General features: G+C 35.9%; 1 protein-coding gene and 1 non-coding gene across 2 annotated transcripts in view; one reads left to right on the top strand and one right to left on the bottom strand.

The window, feature by feature from the left end:
* The window catches only part of LOC104649919 (uncharacterized), a 71,617-nt gene that overhangs the window by 37,463 nt on the left and 19,720 nt on the right, over nt 1-14,434 (top strand). The window contains exon 4 of the mRNA XM_074400177.1: nt 11,778-11,926. The gene's annotated coding sequence lies outside the window, so the exon portion shown is untranslated. The remainder of the gene's footprint in view (nt 1-11,777; nt 11,927-14,434) is intronic.
* Nucleotides 11,779-11,934, bottom strand: LOC120364512 (U1 spliceosomal RNA). The gene has a single exon (XR_005579759.1). It is a non-coding gene; the product is annotated as a U1 spliceosomal RNA (small nuclear RNA).

Here is a 14,434-nt window from a genome sequence, read left to right on the forward strand (position 1 = left end):
GTGCTGGGATTACAGGCTTGCGCCACCGCGGCCGGCCGGGAATAATTTCTTACATGTCCCTAATGCCATTCTTGTGCTACTTCTTTTTACTCTCTACCTTGGCCTCTGCATCAACATTCCATGTTAATTTCAAGTTTATGCTTCTATCTTATATGCCTTTTGCTCCTTATCATTTTAAATCTGTCACGCTCCTCTAGCTCTTGCTCAAAACATCTTAAATCCTTCCTTGTCCAATTATATTCCATCTAACATATTTCTGCTCAACACTTGTTCAGTTTTACTATTGACTATCCTTGTGTATCTATAGCAGCAAAAGGGTCAACAAATGAAAGGAGCTAAAGCTTATTGAAAACTTACCATAGTCAGGCAATGCCATTTTTGGTTTTACATAATTGACAGTTTTAATTCTTTGTAGAACAAAAGGTTGCCTCAGAGAATTTGCATACTTTGCAAACAGGCTAAAAACTAAAAATTGGCAGAACTAGGGTTCAACCCGTGGCCATCTATTTCTAAACCCTGTCTGCTCTTCATCTCGTATCCTGCTTCCTAATCCAAAATGGTGGCTGATAAAAAAAAAGAATTCCTATTTTTACTTTGGAAAAAATGTATTTTGTATTTATGTTTGAACATAGCAGTGTCCAAAGGTATAGAAATATATGTCAAACCAAATAGTAAGTCCACACTATAAACTTTTAATAGAGTTACTTCCTCTTACACTGGCACAAAACACCAGGATAATCAAGAATTCCCTTCCATGAACTTTGATTAGACAGTGGTCATAAGTTTGGAATGCCTTTTATGTTATTTTTTTCTATGAAACCTTATCTGTTGTAACTAACTCCTTGTCATTTCAGCTATATTTTGTTAGATGATGAACAGAGATTATTTTTTCTTTCAGTGTTACCCATTCCCTAGAATTTGTCTAGTTATAAGTAGTTATTTAATACATATTTGTGAGTTAACTGTAATTAATCAGAAAACCCAGTTTGCCTTTTGACAGGCTAATTTTTGAATGTGTAATAATGTCCTATGTAACCATTCTCATCAAAAGGAGAATTCTACCCCCATTAATAAAATATAAAGCAATAATAAAAATGTAAGAAAACTGTATAATCTACCTTCAATGAAGTTTTTTCTTAAACTCTTATTGGTATTGACTTTCGTTTTGTATGCTCTGTATCTTCCCTATTTTTGTTAACAATATCTCCATCATCTTTGACTTCCTCCTTACTTTGTGATCTTCAGCAATCTCTAGTCCTTTGAACTTAAACAATCTTCAGTTCAATCTGTGCAATTTTAGATAGACAATTTAAAAAAATATTTTAGCAACTCCTCTGATTACTGTGCTCCCAGCTTATATGCCTTTTGCTCCTTCTTTGTCATTTTATATCTGCCACTCTTCTCTTACTCAAAACATCTTAAATCCTTGCTTGTCCAATCATATTTAATCTACAGTATTTTCCTTCAGTAGTTGTTCAGTTTTACTATTGACTAGCCTTGCTTATCTATATTAATGAAAAGGTGAAAGAATTAAAGGAATTAATGCTTACTGACAACCTACCATGTGAAAGCCAGATTCATATTACTTTTTGCCACTAGATGGCGCCTATGTCTAAGTAACAATCCCTGTTCTTTAAGTTAAACTATTTGGGAAAAAACCTTGTCTTCCTTTGAGGTAAATCCAATGGGTGACTTTTCATGATAGGCGAAATATATCTCTTTAGGAATTAAAGAGGCTGGGCATGGTGGTGCACACTGTAATCCCAGCACTTTGGGAGGCCGAGATGGCCAGATCACTTGAGGTCTGAAGTTCCAGACCAGCCTGGCCAACATGGTGAAACGCCATCTCTACAAAAAATACAAAAATTAGCCAGGCATGGTGGTGGGCACCTGTAATCTCAGTTACTTGGGAGTCTGAGGCAGGAGAACCGCTTGAAGCTGGGAGGCAGAGGTTGCAGTGAGCTGAGATGAGGCCACTGCACTCCAACCGGGGTGACAGAGCCAGACTCTGGCTCAAAACAAACAAAAAAAAAAGAATTATTAATTCCTTAAGAATTGTTCATTTTAAGCAATCTATCTAAAAGAGGTTACACATTTATCTCCTTTCCTAAGCTAGGGTTTATAAACCTGTTTCTTGATGATTAATAGGGATCATCAATCATGGTACTACACAGTGACATGCAGATTATTCTAGTATTTGACCCTACATTTAATGAGATGATTATGTATTTTGAGATAACTCTTTACAGTATTTTAGTAGTATTGTAATTTGAGGCTTGTCTTTTAATAAGCATTTTTTCCTTTTTCCCAGATACTACTTTTTAAAAACAACTACTAATAACAAACATCTTCTTTCTTCAACTTTCATTTAGAAATATTGCCTCCTTTCATGTTCTGTGATCAAATAAACCACATGAATTATTAGAATTGGGTCTAATACAAGTCTTATTAGTGAATTACATCAACTTTACAATATCTTATGAAATCTGTTTTGAGTGATCTATGACATATTCTTTGAGATACTGAGATGTTTTGATAGTTAAATTGCTTAAAAGTGGTATATTGCCGGGCGCGGTGGCTCAAGCCTGTAATCCCAGCACTTTGGGAGGCTGAGGCGGGTGGATCACTAGGTCAAGAGATCGAGACCATCCTGGTCACCATAGTGAAACTCCGTCTCTACTAAAAATACAAAAAATTAGCTGGGCATGGTGGCACGTGCCTGTAATCCCAGCTACTCAGGAGGCTGAGGCAGGAGAATTGCCTGAACCCAGGAGGTGGAGGTTGTGGTGAGCCAAGATAGCACCATTGCACTCCAGCCTGGGTAACAAGAGCGAAACTCCGTCTCAAAAAAAAAAAAAAAAAAAAAAAGTGGTATATTTTAAATATTGATTATATTTCTAATTAATAACTGAGTTCTACAGCATTCAAAAACTTGAATGTTACTTCCTATATTAGGATTTCCCTTTGACTTCTGTTGCATTTAATTTTAGCATTAATAATATTATTGATTCCATTAAAGTGACTGCAGGTCTGACAACTTAATTACTTTATATAAGTAATTTCATTTTTTTTTCTTTTCTTTTTTTTTTTTTCCTGAGACTGAGTCTTGCTCTGTCACCCAGTCTGAAATGCAGTGCAGTGGCACAATCTGGGCTCACTGCAACCTCCGCCTTCTGGGTTCAAGTGATTCTCCTGCCCCAGCCTCCTGAATAACTGGGACTACAGGTGCGCACCACAATGCCCAGCTAATTTTTGTATTTCTAGTAGAGACAGGGTTTCACTATGTTGGCCAGGCTGATCTCAAACTCCTGACCTCATATGATCCACCCACCTCGGCCTCCCAAATTGCTGGTATTACTGGCTTGAGCCACCATGCCCGGCCTGCAAATGTATTTCTGTATGACTACTGAAAAAATAATTTTGTTTATAAAAGGGAAATATTTAAAGAAACTTACGGCAAGCATAATATTAACTTGTAAAGTAATTCTCAAGCTTTAGTATGCGTAAGAATCAGGTAGAGATCTTGTTACAATTGTGTACAGATTTCAGGGTTACAATGCCAGAGACTGTTTCAGTTGGTATGAGGTAGAGATCAGAACTGTGAATTTTAAATAAATATTGCATTGATTCTTTTACCTCTGTGCTTCTCAAAGTTCTTAGCTTGCACTAGGAAGAAATTCTCATTTGAATGGATGTGAAGTTGAGTGGTTTGTTTTGGATTCAAAATTAAGATGTGTTATGGAACTATAACTTACAAGAGGAAATGCAATTTTTCACATCAAAGTCTCTACTAAAAAGTAAGGTAATACTTAAAATTTTATTTTATAGTTATTATCCCAATAAATAATACTTGAAGATATCTCTTCATTGCTGAAATCACATCTGAGATAGTGCGCTAAAATCACTTCAGATTATTATTAGTAAAACTTTCAATATGCAATTATGAAAAATTAACTAAAATTAAGGTAACTATCTCAGGTTTTGTGTTTTTTTTTTTTTTTTTTTGAGACGGAGTTTCGCTCTTGTTACCCAGGCTGGAGTGCAATGGCGCAATCTTGGCTCACCGCAACCTCCGCCTCCTGGGTTCAGGCAATTCTCCTGCCTCAGCCTCCCAAGTAGCTGGGATTACAGGCACGCGTCACCACGCCCAGCTAGTTTTTTGTATTTTTAGTAGAGATGGGGTTTCACCATGTTGACCAAGATGGTCTCGATCTCTCGACCTCGTGATCCATCCGCCTCGGCCTCCCAAAGTGCTGGGATTACAGGCTTGAGCCACCGCGCCCGGCCAGGTTTTGTTTTTTTTACAGTGATCCTTACTTTTAAAAATGCCAGCTCTTTTCTAAAAATCAACTTCTGCTCTCTTTACCTAGTACTAACACTTTTCCCTTCCTTTTAAGTGACCCTGTTTTGAGCAGTGTTAACACCTCAGAAAAATCTCCAGATATGTGTCGTGTATCTTTTGGTCTACTTTAATAACAAAACAGAGTCTCCTTGTTATCCTATTTGCTCAACCAATATACATTCTTGCCCTTGTGTTTATATAGTACATTCATTAGTAGTTTTTACTTGTCTAGTCTTTTGGACTATTAAACTAGAGATTATTATCCTTCAGGTGATGAATCTTATTTACAAATTCATTGCAGATCATGTGTGGGCAGCATGATTGCTGATCCTGCCTAACGAATACATTTAGTGTTTAATTTTTCTTTCTGTTGCTATTTTCTAATTTGAAGTGGGTAGACCAAAACCAATTAATTCTATTCCAGTTTTTCAGTACTTTGCTGCATGCTGCTTCTGTCACTACAGATGCTTATGACTCTTAATGTATAGCTTTAAATAACATTGATATTAGAGATGTGCTGATACTAAATTACATGTTTCTAATATCTGTGTCTTTCAGGTAAACCAAAGCTGCTAATTACTTTAAAGTTTTTTAACTCACATCTTCATAATTTAAAGTAATTTACCTTAAACAAAACTACTTTTAATCAGATTGCTGTAATAATAATCATAGTACAAGAAATATTTAAGAACATTTGAAAACATGGCTTAAAGACTATAATATCTAGCTGAATGTAGGTATCTGACTTTTTACTAGACAGAAGTTTCATATATATATATATATATATATATATATATATACATACACACACACACACACACACACACACACATAAAATTAAGAAATAGACGTGGGAAATATTTTAGATTTAGAAGTTAATAGGTTTTCATACTCCTCCATTATCTAGTCAACCAAAATGTAAAATGAGTAGAAGAGGAGTTTTGCATTTATAAAGACAAGTATTCATTGAGGCTGTGATAAGACTCCAAAATTTCTAGTGATGTTTACAGTTTGTCACTAAGCTTTTAGCATTAGAGTGAGTGAATGAGAAGGTGAATAAAATGAACAAGTAAATATTTATGTAAATTTATCTTGACATAGCCAAAGTCCTAATGTCACAAGAATCTAGTATGTAATAAAAGTATCTTCATTTTTCTTTCATTTTAAAAAACTGTGAACTGGTTCTATATCATAATATTAGATTAATGACACTTTAACAACTTTAACTTTAACATCATAATAGACAACCAAGTGCAAAAAAATCTACGTGAAATTAAGTAGCACTAGACACTCGGGAACATAGAGTCATGAGTATGATAAAATGGATTTAAGTATAACTATTTTCAATATGTACTATATTTCTAGCATTGTGCTAGGTACGCTTATAGAGGTTATTTCATTTAATCTTCAATCCTATACATCTTTTGCAGATGAGGAATAGTAATTTATTCCTGGCTTATTAGTTTTTCTGTTCTCAGTTGTATATGCCCCAGTAATAGAAAGTACTACTATCCCTTATTAACACTAAGGCTGTGTAAGTACTTGAAGTGATTCAAACATCATCAGATGGGTGCTTGAACTAGATGTATTCAAAATTCATCCAGCTCTGAGATTCTATACATTTATGTAATACTGCGCTGATTTAGATAATGGAATTAAAACCATGCAGCTAGGGCACAAAACCAGCAGAACAATATGAGTATGAGGCAGAAACCACGTCCTGATACTCAGAGATAAGTTGCATCCATAGCAGTCTGTCCAGGAAAGTTTGGAGCTGATTATGAATATAAAATCAATTGTATGCCCTTAATGCTCCAAATTATAGTAAAATAATCACCTAATAACTAAAACATGAGAAAGAACCGACTAAAAAGAAACCAATTCCCCAATTTTTTAAACAGCCAGCTTAATACTCTCACCTACAGAATGAGCAGAGGTTAGAACATTCTAATCCTATTTTTCCGTAGGACACAAAAATAGAAGCCGCTTGCATTGAAATAGTACTGTGACTAAGCCTAGCCTTACTGTTGCATGTTTCTAATTGCATGCACTTCAAGGTTTGAATTTTTTTAGAAAGCTATTAAAAAGTGGGAAAGTAGGCCCTAAAGTATGACTTAGAGTTTACTTTAAAAAATTCAACTACTTAAAATTCACTAGTATTTAAGGCAGTGTTATTTTTCACTTCTTTTTACTTTATTCATTTTCATTTTTAGAAGTAGTCATACAGATAACTTATATGCTCATGTGCATGGACTTAAAAAAATAACAACCTGGAAAAATAAAAACGGCCAGTTAAAAAATATAGAGGAGAGAATAAAGACTATTTAATAAATTTTGCCTTGCTTTAATATTATATTTTGGCTACTTTACATGATTAATTTGAATTTGAATGATTTCCAAAGGCAAAAAATTCTTAAGTATTTGCTCCAATGAATTGGGAAGAATGTTTGGTTTTCCTGCTTAATCTCTCAGCTATTTTTGCATCTTTTCTGTAGTATAGTTGCTTTTTTTGAGGCAAATAGGTTCTTAGAGTCAGTCCCTAATTTCTCATTCTAATTAATCTTAACTCTACTTTTTATTGTTGTAAAATATATTTAATGTGAAACCATTTTAACTGTTCACATTGCTGTGCAATCATCACCGCCGTTCATCTCTAGAACTTTTTCATCTTTTTAAAAACCCTCATTGTTAAACATAGAGTTGAGAAATTGTTGCAGCATTTGTGACCCCTACTTTACCTTTCTTAGCTAGTTTCCACAAGATAAATTTGCCAAAGACCTTCTAATTTAAAAGGCCTCGTTTATCTGTAAATGCTAATACTATTAGGTAGCTAAGAAAAATGAAGACATCAAAAAGTGGATATGGGCCAATGCAAATTTTGAGGAATAATAAGGATATCTGCAAGCTCATAGATGTTTTGAGCTATCTGTAAAATTATAATCATATATTTGAAATAAAAACTTTTTAAAATGACTAAAATGAAAAGCTAAAGTTATGAATTCCTGTAGCATAGAATTTTTTTCTCTAGAATATGAAATATGGCACAAAAGATACGAGTTTATATTATATTGGGGATAAAACTTGTGAAAAGTTAATTCATTATGTATTAATTATTTATATATATGAACATATTACCATGGGTAATGAATCTCCCAAACAGCTTCATACGGTTGTTCTGAAAACATGTTTGCAAAATAAGGCCAAACTCACTCTTCCAGGAAATCTATTCATTCCATAATTTAGTCTTCAATTGAGCCTAAACATACCCCAGGTGAAAATAACAAAATTCAGATATGTCAGTATTGACGTACATGTAGGTGGTTCTTTTATTATAATTTGTGAAATGCTTGCAAGCTGTCTTAGTGAGGGATCTCACTTGGAGAGAGATAATCAAGATATAAGATGACAAAGTTCAATCAAATTGTGCAGTTTCATGAAGTGATCAAGTACAGTATGTTTTAAACAAAGCAAATTGTTGACCTATTCAAAGGTGAGGTGCTATGGTATAGCATTTTAGTGTAAATTATTTGATATCTTAAAAGCTATTTCTTATTATTTCTCTTCAGTCTAAAGTGACTGACAACACTTCTGAAATCACTTGCTTCCATTTGAGTGGCATTTCATTAAAACATCCCAAGCTAAGATTCCTCTTTATTCCTTTATTAAGAATCGAAGACTACATCAAAACTGTCTACAACCAGGAGTTGTTTGTATTTATGTCTTTACATTAACTACTTTTCAATTGTGTTGAGAAAATCGCTTTTGTTTTTCAATTATTTACCGGATTCTAAAAGAAACAGTTGTCAAAAATAAGTTTACAGTGGCGAATGGCTGCTTCAATAGGTGTAAAATCAATTTATAACTTTTATTTAACAAAAGGGATCTGCCAAACTATCCACTGTTCCTTTAGTTATTTTTTTTTATAGCAATGATATACCTAATTCCAAAGGGAGAATGTTGTTCTTTAAAAATCAAAACAGTACTTTACCACCAAGTCAAGCACATCATGTGCTATATTGACATTTTTGAGGAATTAAGTTTTTTTCAAACTTTCTTCTTTATATGTCTGAATTTTCTCCTTGCAATGATATGGTAATCTCTTCACTCTACAAGTCAATCTAAGAATCAGAGTTTACAGTGAAGGGAACGATGATGAAACTTAATGTTAAGATGGACAAATTGGCTGAGCACAATGGCTCATGCCTGTAATCCCAGCACTTTGGGAGGCCAAGGTGGGTGGATCACCTGTGTCAGGAGTTCAAGACCGGCCTGACCAACATGGTGAAACCCTGTGTCTACTAAAAATACAAAAAATTACCAGGTGTGGTGGCACACACTACTCGGGAGGCTGAGGTAGAAGAATTGCATGAACCCAGGAGGTGGAGGTTGCAGGGGGCCAAGATCAAGCCATTACACTCCAGCCTGAGCGACAAGAGCAAAAATTCCATCTCAAAAAAAAACAAAAAACAAAAACAAGATGGTAAAATAACAAAGACTGCAGAGGAAACGGATGGACCAACTATGCTACCAAGTGCTACACTAAAATAAAGCTTATAATTTTAACTTTTTTACACTTTACCCTTTACGTTTCTCTTGAGGTCAACATTTACACTTCAAAATCAATGACTACAATTGCATAAGCAAGAGCGGATAGGTAGATGCTTTGTCTAATAGAGTTAGGTTGGTGCTAGTCTTCATTTGGGGTGAGAGAACCATTGTTAACTTGTAAATTTTTAAAAAGGCCATATAAGACGTTTAGGTTCTTGCTCAAACATATCAGACATTGCAATTAATTTACAAGGTGGAAGATTTTGGTACAAATAATAACTGGAGAGGTATAGTGCTTGCAAATACTCAGAAAATAATTGTAAACTACCAAAGGCAAAGTATTAACGGCCTGCATTTGAAAACAAAACTGTTGCATTGAAGCATAGCTAACTAGGCAAAAACACATGGTTCCTGGGGACCCCGTCAAGTGGATAAGTTGTTTCGGGTCTACCTGAGGAGGGACAAAGATGAGCGGAGCCGTTTAAAAGCACTTCTGCTTTATGCCTCTTTTGTTCTTGCCAGGGTGCCCATTTTTAAAGTATTCAAACAAAGAACCACAAACCGCCAGTCACACCATAATACCAGCTTGTGTTTACATTTTCAGCTCTCCGGATCGTGATCCTATTCAGTGCACACAGAGCGAGTGCTCGTGTACACGCGCCCGTCCGCCATCAGGAGGACTGAAACTGTAAACACAAGCTGGTATTTTGGTGTGATCACGCTAATATGGCGGTTTGTGAGGTCAAGGGGTGGAAGGTGAATTATGGATCCAGAATTTCCTTGCTTTTGTCAGTTTAAGTCAGGCTGCTTGTGCAGTAGCTGTTTTTCAAACTTGAATAACTTAGCTATTTTAAAGCAATGGAAACCTACCTTAAATAATTAGAGGGGCTACAATGGAGAAGTGTCTTCCCAGGAAGGTAGTGGAAGCTCGATTCCGCAAAACCTTTAAAATTAGACCATGAAAGGCATGTTACAGCCTAGTTCTCAAGATAACCATGAGTTATTCACAGCATAAAGTGTTGGGTAAAACAACCCAAGGTCTTTATAAAACTTCTCATCTCAATGGAAAACCATTTAGGTGGCTTGTTTTATTATTAAAAGTTCACTTAACCAAAAAAATTGAAAATAGTTTATTTAATTGTCCAGTGTACCCTAAAAAGAAATGGACCAAGTTTCAGATGGAACTCAGAATACTTTTCCCACTTTGCTGTTGAGGAAAAAATTATCTTTGTTGTTCAGTTACAGGTAGGTAATATATCTTTATCCAAAGTTGTGCTAGATGGGATCTTCAAGGTTATTTGGATTTTGAAGTACTAAGAAAATATCCTCAGTACAAAAAATATCAGAAATGGTATTCCAACTCACCCTACCAAGGACAAGAAGTTCCAGATCATTAGGAACAGATATATTGGAGCTTGTCCCTGTAAAAATATAGGATAGCTAACAAATATATAACATTAGTTGTAGCCGGGCGCGGTGGCTCAAGCCTGTAATCCCAGCACTTTGGGAGGCTGAGGCGGGTGGATCACGAGGTCGAGAGATCGAGACCATCCTGGTCAACATGGTGAAACCCCGTCTCTACTAAAGATACAAAAAACTAGCTGGGCATGGTGGCGCGTGCCTGTAATCCCAGCTACTCAGGAGGCTGAGGCAGGAGAATTGCCTGAGCCCAGGAGGCGGAGGTTGCGGTGAGCCGAGATCGCGCCATTGCACTCCAGCCTGGGTACCAAGAGCGAAACTCCGTCTCAAAAAAAAAAAAAAAAACAACATTAGTTGTATAGCCACATTTATTCCTTCATAGAGATACAGGTAAGTAAAACAATTTTATTTTATTAATTTTAAGAAAGTATGACATTACTAAAGTCATCCAAGTTAGAAATATAAATGGAAGTTTCAGTAAATGGGATGCATTTATACTACTATTAGCTCTTTTGAGTGAAGGTTGCATGAGGACTGGTTATGTTTCCAGAAAAGTGATTTTAAATTTCATTACTGCTGACAACATGAACATTTCTTTCAATGCGTATTCTTTATATTTGTGTGAAAAATAGTTCTAAAGTAGAAGTCAGTTATCAAACTGCATATGGAAATGGAAAACAGAAAGAATTTTTTTCTTCATATATGAATTTATTTCTAGTTCATCCAAATTCCTTTTGAAACAAAGTTCAAAAGAAAGAAAGTTTTTCTCCCTAAAGCAAACAGACTAGTAGTAATGAGTGTGTATATATGTGTTGGATATTATATATGTGTATTCTTAGTTGTCCAATAGAGACCAATTATTTTTGTGACAATATTGCAGTTTCTAGAAGTAAAAAGTTCAGGTGGTCTTTTGGTCCATTATAACCTTAAAGCTTTCTAAAAGCAGGGAATTATCAGCCATCAATATTTTCTTGCCGAAATCATCTCTGGACTAATACAGAACAATGATGACTTCCTCCCTTTCATGTACATGTGTTTATATGTAATAATTTATGTAATAGATGCATACAAATATCTATATAATAAGCAAACCTACAAGTAAATATCTAGAACAACTAAACAATACATATTAGTTTATTTTAAGTGAATTCATTTCAGGGATATCTTGTCTCTTCTGTTAGATCATCAATTATTTAAAAGTTAGAACTACTGTACATTTAAATAAAAGTTGTAGCTCCCAATAGCATCATTCATTCTTTTGATGTTCAATTAAGATGACAGTGCTGATGAAAAATGGAGGTGGTGAGAAGTGAGAAGAAAACAGAAGATAGCTGGGTGCACTAGTGTATACCGGTAGTCCCAGCTATTCAGGAGACTGAGGCAAGCCGACCTTTTGAGCCCAGAAGTTGAAGCCCAGTACAGGCAACCTAGGAACACCTAATCTCTCTCTCTCTCTTTTTTTTTTCAGTCAGGGGAAAGCTCCAGTGTAGTCCCCCACTATCACAAACTCTGCAGTTGGGTTTTCTCCATTTGGGGAAAACGCAGGGGTCAACACATCCAGAGTGCAATGCATAAGCCTCACCCTGGGAAAACCACCTTTGTGATCTCCCCTGCCAGGTAAGTATGGAAGACCTAATCTCTAAAAGAAATAAAACATAAACAAAACAGAATGTAAGGAGAGGCTAATGTCCTGCAGGACTGTTAAGACCTAAGTAAGATTTTTTACATTTTTACCTACTATATCATTAACGTCTTTTATTGCTTGTTCTACAACAATGTATCCTTTCTCCATTGACTTTAGAAATAAGAAAAAGAGAAGTAGATTTAAAGAACAAAGAAAATAATATGAATGATTAAAACCAAACAAAAAGCCACATTATTTCTTGCTGTATTTTCCTCTGCTTTAAGGTTTTTACCTGTCTATTTCTTTCTTTGAAGCATTTATAGAAAAATGTATGAAAGCAGCTTTATTTTCTACTTGTTGAGTTAAAAACTTTTCTTTCTGGGAGGATGAGTGGCTATTTCTGAATCTGAATTGTTAAAGCAGTAACTGTCACTAGATTTTGTTCCATCTTGTTAGTATAATACCTTTTCATTCAGAAAATAGCAATAAATTTGGCCAGGCGTAGTGGCTCATACCTATAATCCTAGCACTTTGGGAGGCCAAGGGGGTGGATCACTTGAGGTCAGGAGTTCAAGACCAGCCTGGGCAACATGGTGAACCCCCATCTCTACTAACAATACAAAAATCAGCTGGGCATGGTGACGCACACCTGGAATCCCAGCTACTAGGAGGCTGAGGCAGGAGAATTGCTTGAACCTGAAAGGTGGAGATTGCGGTGAGCCAAGATCACACCACTGCACTCTGGCCTGGGCAACAGAGTGAAACTCTTGTCTCAAAAAAAAGAAAAGGTCTGGATGGGGGAAAAAGAGAAAATTATAGTAAACTTTAGGATGTAATGCTTTTATTTGCAGTTATTCTGCTGACCAGATCAGATTCTGTAGAGGCCATGTGAGATGAGTGATGCTTATATTTTCCCCTTAACTATCTTAATATTAGAAGTCAGCTTAAAATGGCCTTAAATGAGACTACCTCAGGCCTCAACCATAAAAAACTTTCCTCTTGTCAAGGAAGATTTCTGTTAAGACTACGGTATGTTTCAGAGAAAAACAGTGAAAGACTTGTTTTACATATTCAGGATTTTTTGAAGTGGAGATCAAAACCTGTAGCTGAAATCTAGTGAGACTGAACAAGTAAGTTTAAGCATTTGTAACATTTTTAAAATTTACTTTTTTAGGAAGGCAAGGTCTCATTATATGTCAGCATATCTCTTCCTTCCTCATTATTTAAAATATTTCTAGGCCGGGCGCGGTGTCTCACGCCTATAATCCCAGCACTTTGGGAGGCCAAGGCGGGTGGATCACGAGGTCAAGAGATCGAGACCATCCTGGTCAACATGGTGAAACCCCATCTCTACTAAAAATACAAAAAAATTAGTTGGGCATGGTGGCGCGTGCCTGTAATCCCAGCTACTCAGGAGGCGGAGGCAGAAGAATTGCCTGAACCCAGGAGGCGGAGGTTGCGGTGAGCCGAGATCTCACCATTGCACTCCAGCCTGGGTAACAAGAGCGAAACTCCGTCTCAAAAAAAAAAATATATATATATATATTATTTATCCTTATTTAAATTTTAGTTTATTTTTTCAGGATACTAACCACTCCAATTTATTCAATATCATTTGCAAATTGGTGCAGTATAGTTTTGAATTTTTTGAATAAACAGAAAATATGTTGATTATTATGGGTTCCAAGTCATTCCTCAACCTCCTCTTGGTAAGGCTGTGGAACAACTTGCTCATCAGTCTAAAAGTAGTATGACTGAGAAGATATTTTCCTCACTTATTAAAAAGATGAACATATGTGATAGAATCTAAAATCTATTTATTCATCTAGAGGAAAAAATGGTAGAGAATAGTCAGAAAAATCCTTTAAAAGAAAGAGTGGTAGGGGTAGGAGCTAATCTGCCCTTCTACGTATTTAAAAATCTTGACCGGCACGGTGGCTCATGCCTGTAATCCCAGCACTTTGGGAGGCCAAGGCAGGCAGATCACCTGATGTCAGGAGTTCAAGACCAGCCTGGCCAACATGATGAAACCCCATCTCTATAGAAATACAAAAATTAGCCAGGCATGATGGCAGGTTCCTGTAATCCTAACTACTTGGGAGGTTGAGGCAGAAGAATCACTTGAATCCAGGAGGCGGAGGTTGCAGTGAGCCAAGATTGTGCCATTGCACTCCAGTTTGGGCAATAGTTCAAGACTCTCTCTCTCTCTCTCTCTCTCTCTCTCTCTCCCTCTGTATATATGTGTATGTATCACAGAACTATAGTAATTTAAGTGATATACTGTTAGGAAGCAGATGTGCAATTTTTGAATGACTAAATACCGGGAACAATATGTTTGACATTTATCATCTATACAGTTGAATCTTCACAATTATCCCATTTGACACTGAGGAAACTGAGCCTTAGAAAATATAACTAGCTCAGGGTGGTAGATACTATTATTTGCTTACAGTTCTTCATTCTCTTGTCCTTGACAAGCCTTCCCTGTGGAGACAATGCAC

Source organism: Saimiri boliviensis, chromosome 5 (assembly GCF_048565385.1).
Source record: "Saimiri boliviensis isolate mSaiBol1 chromosome 5, mSaiBol1.pri, whole genome shotgun sequence".
Taxonomy (NCBI): Eukaryota; Metazoa; Chordata; class Mammalia; order Primates; family Cebidae; genus Saimiri; species Saimiri boliviensis.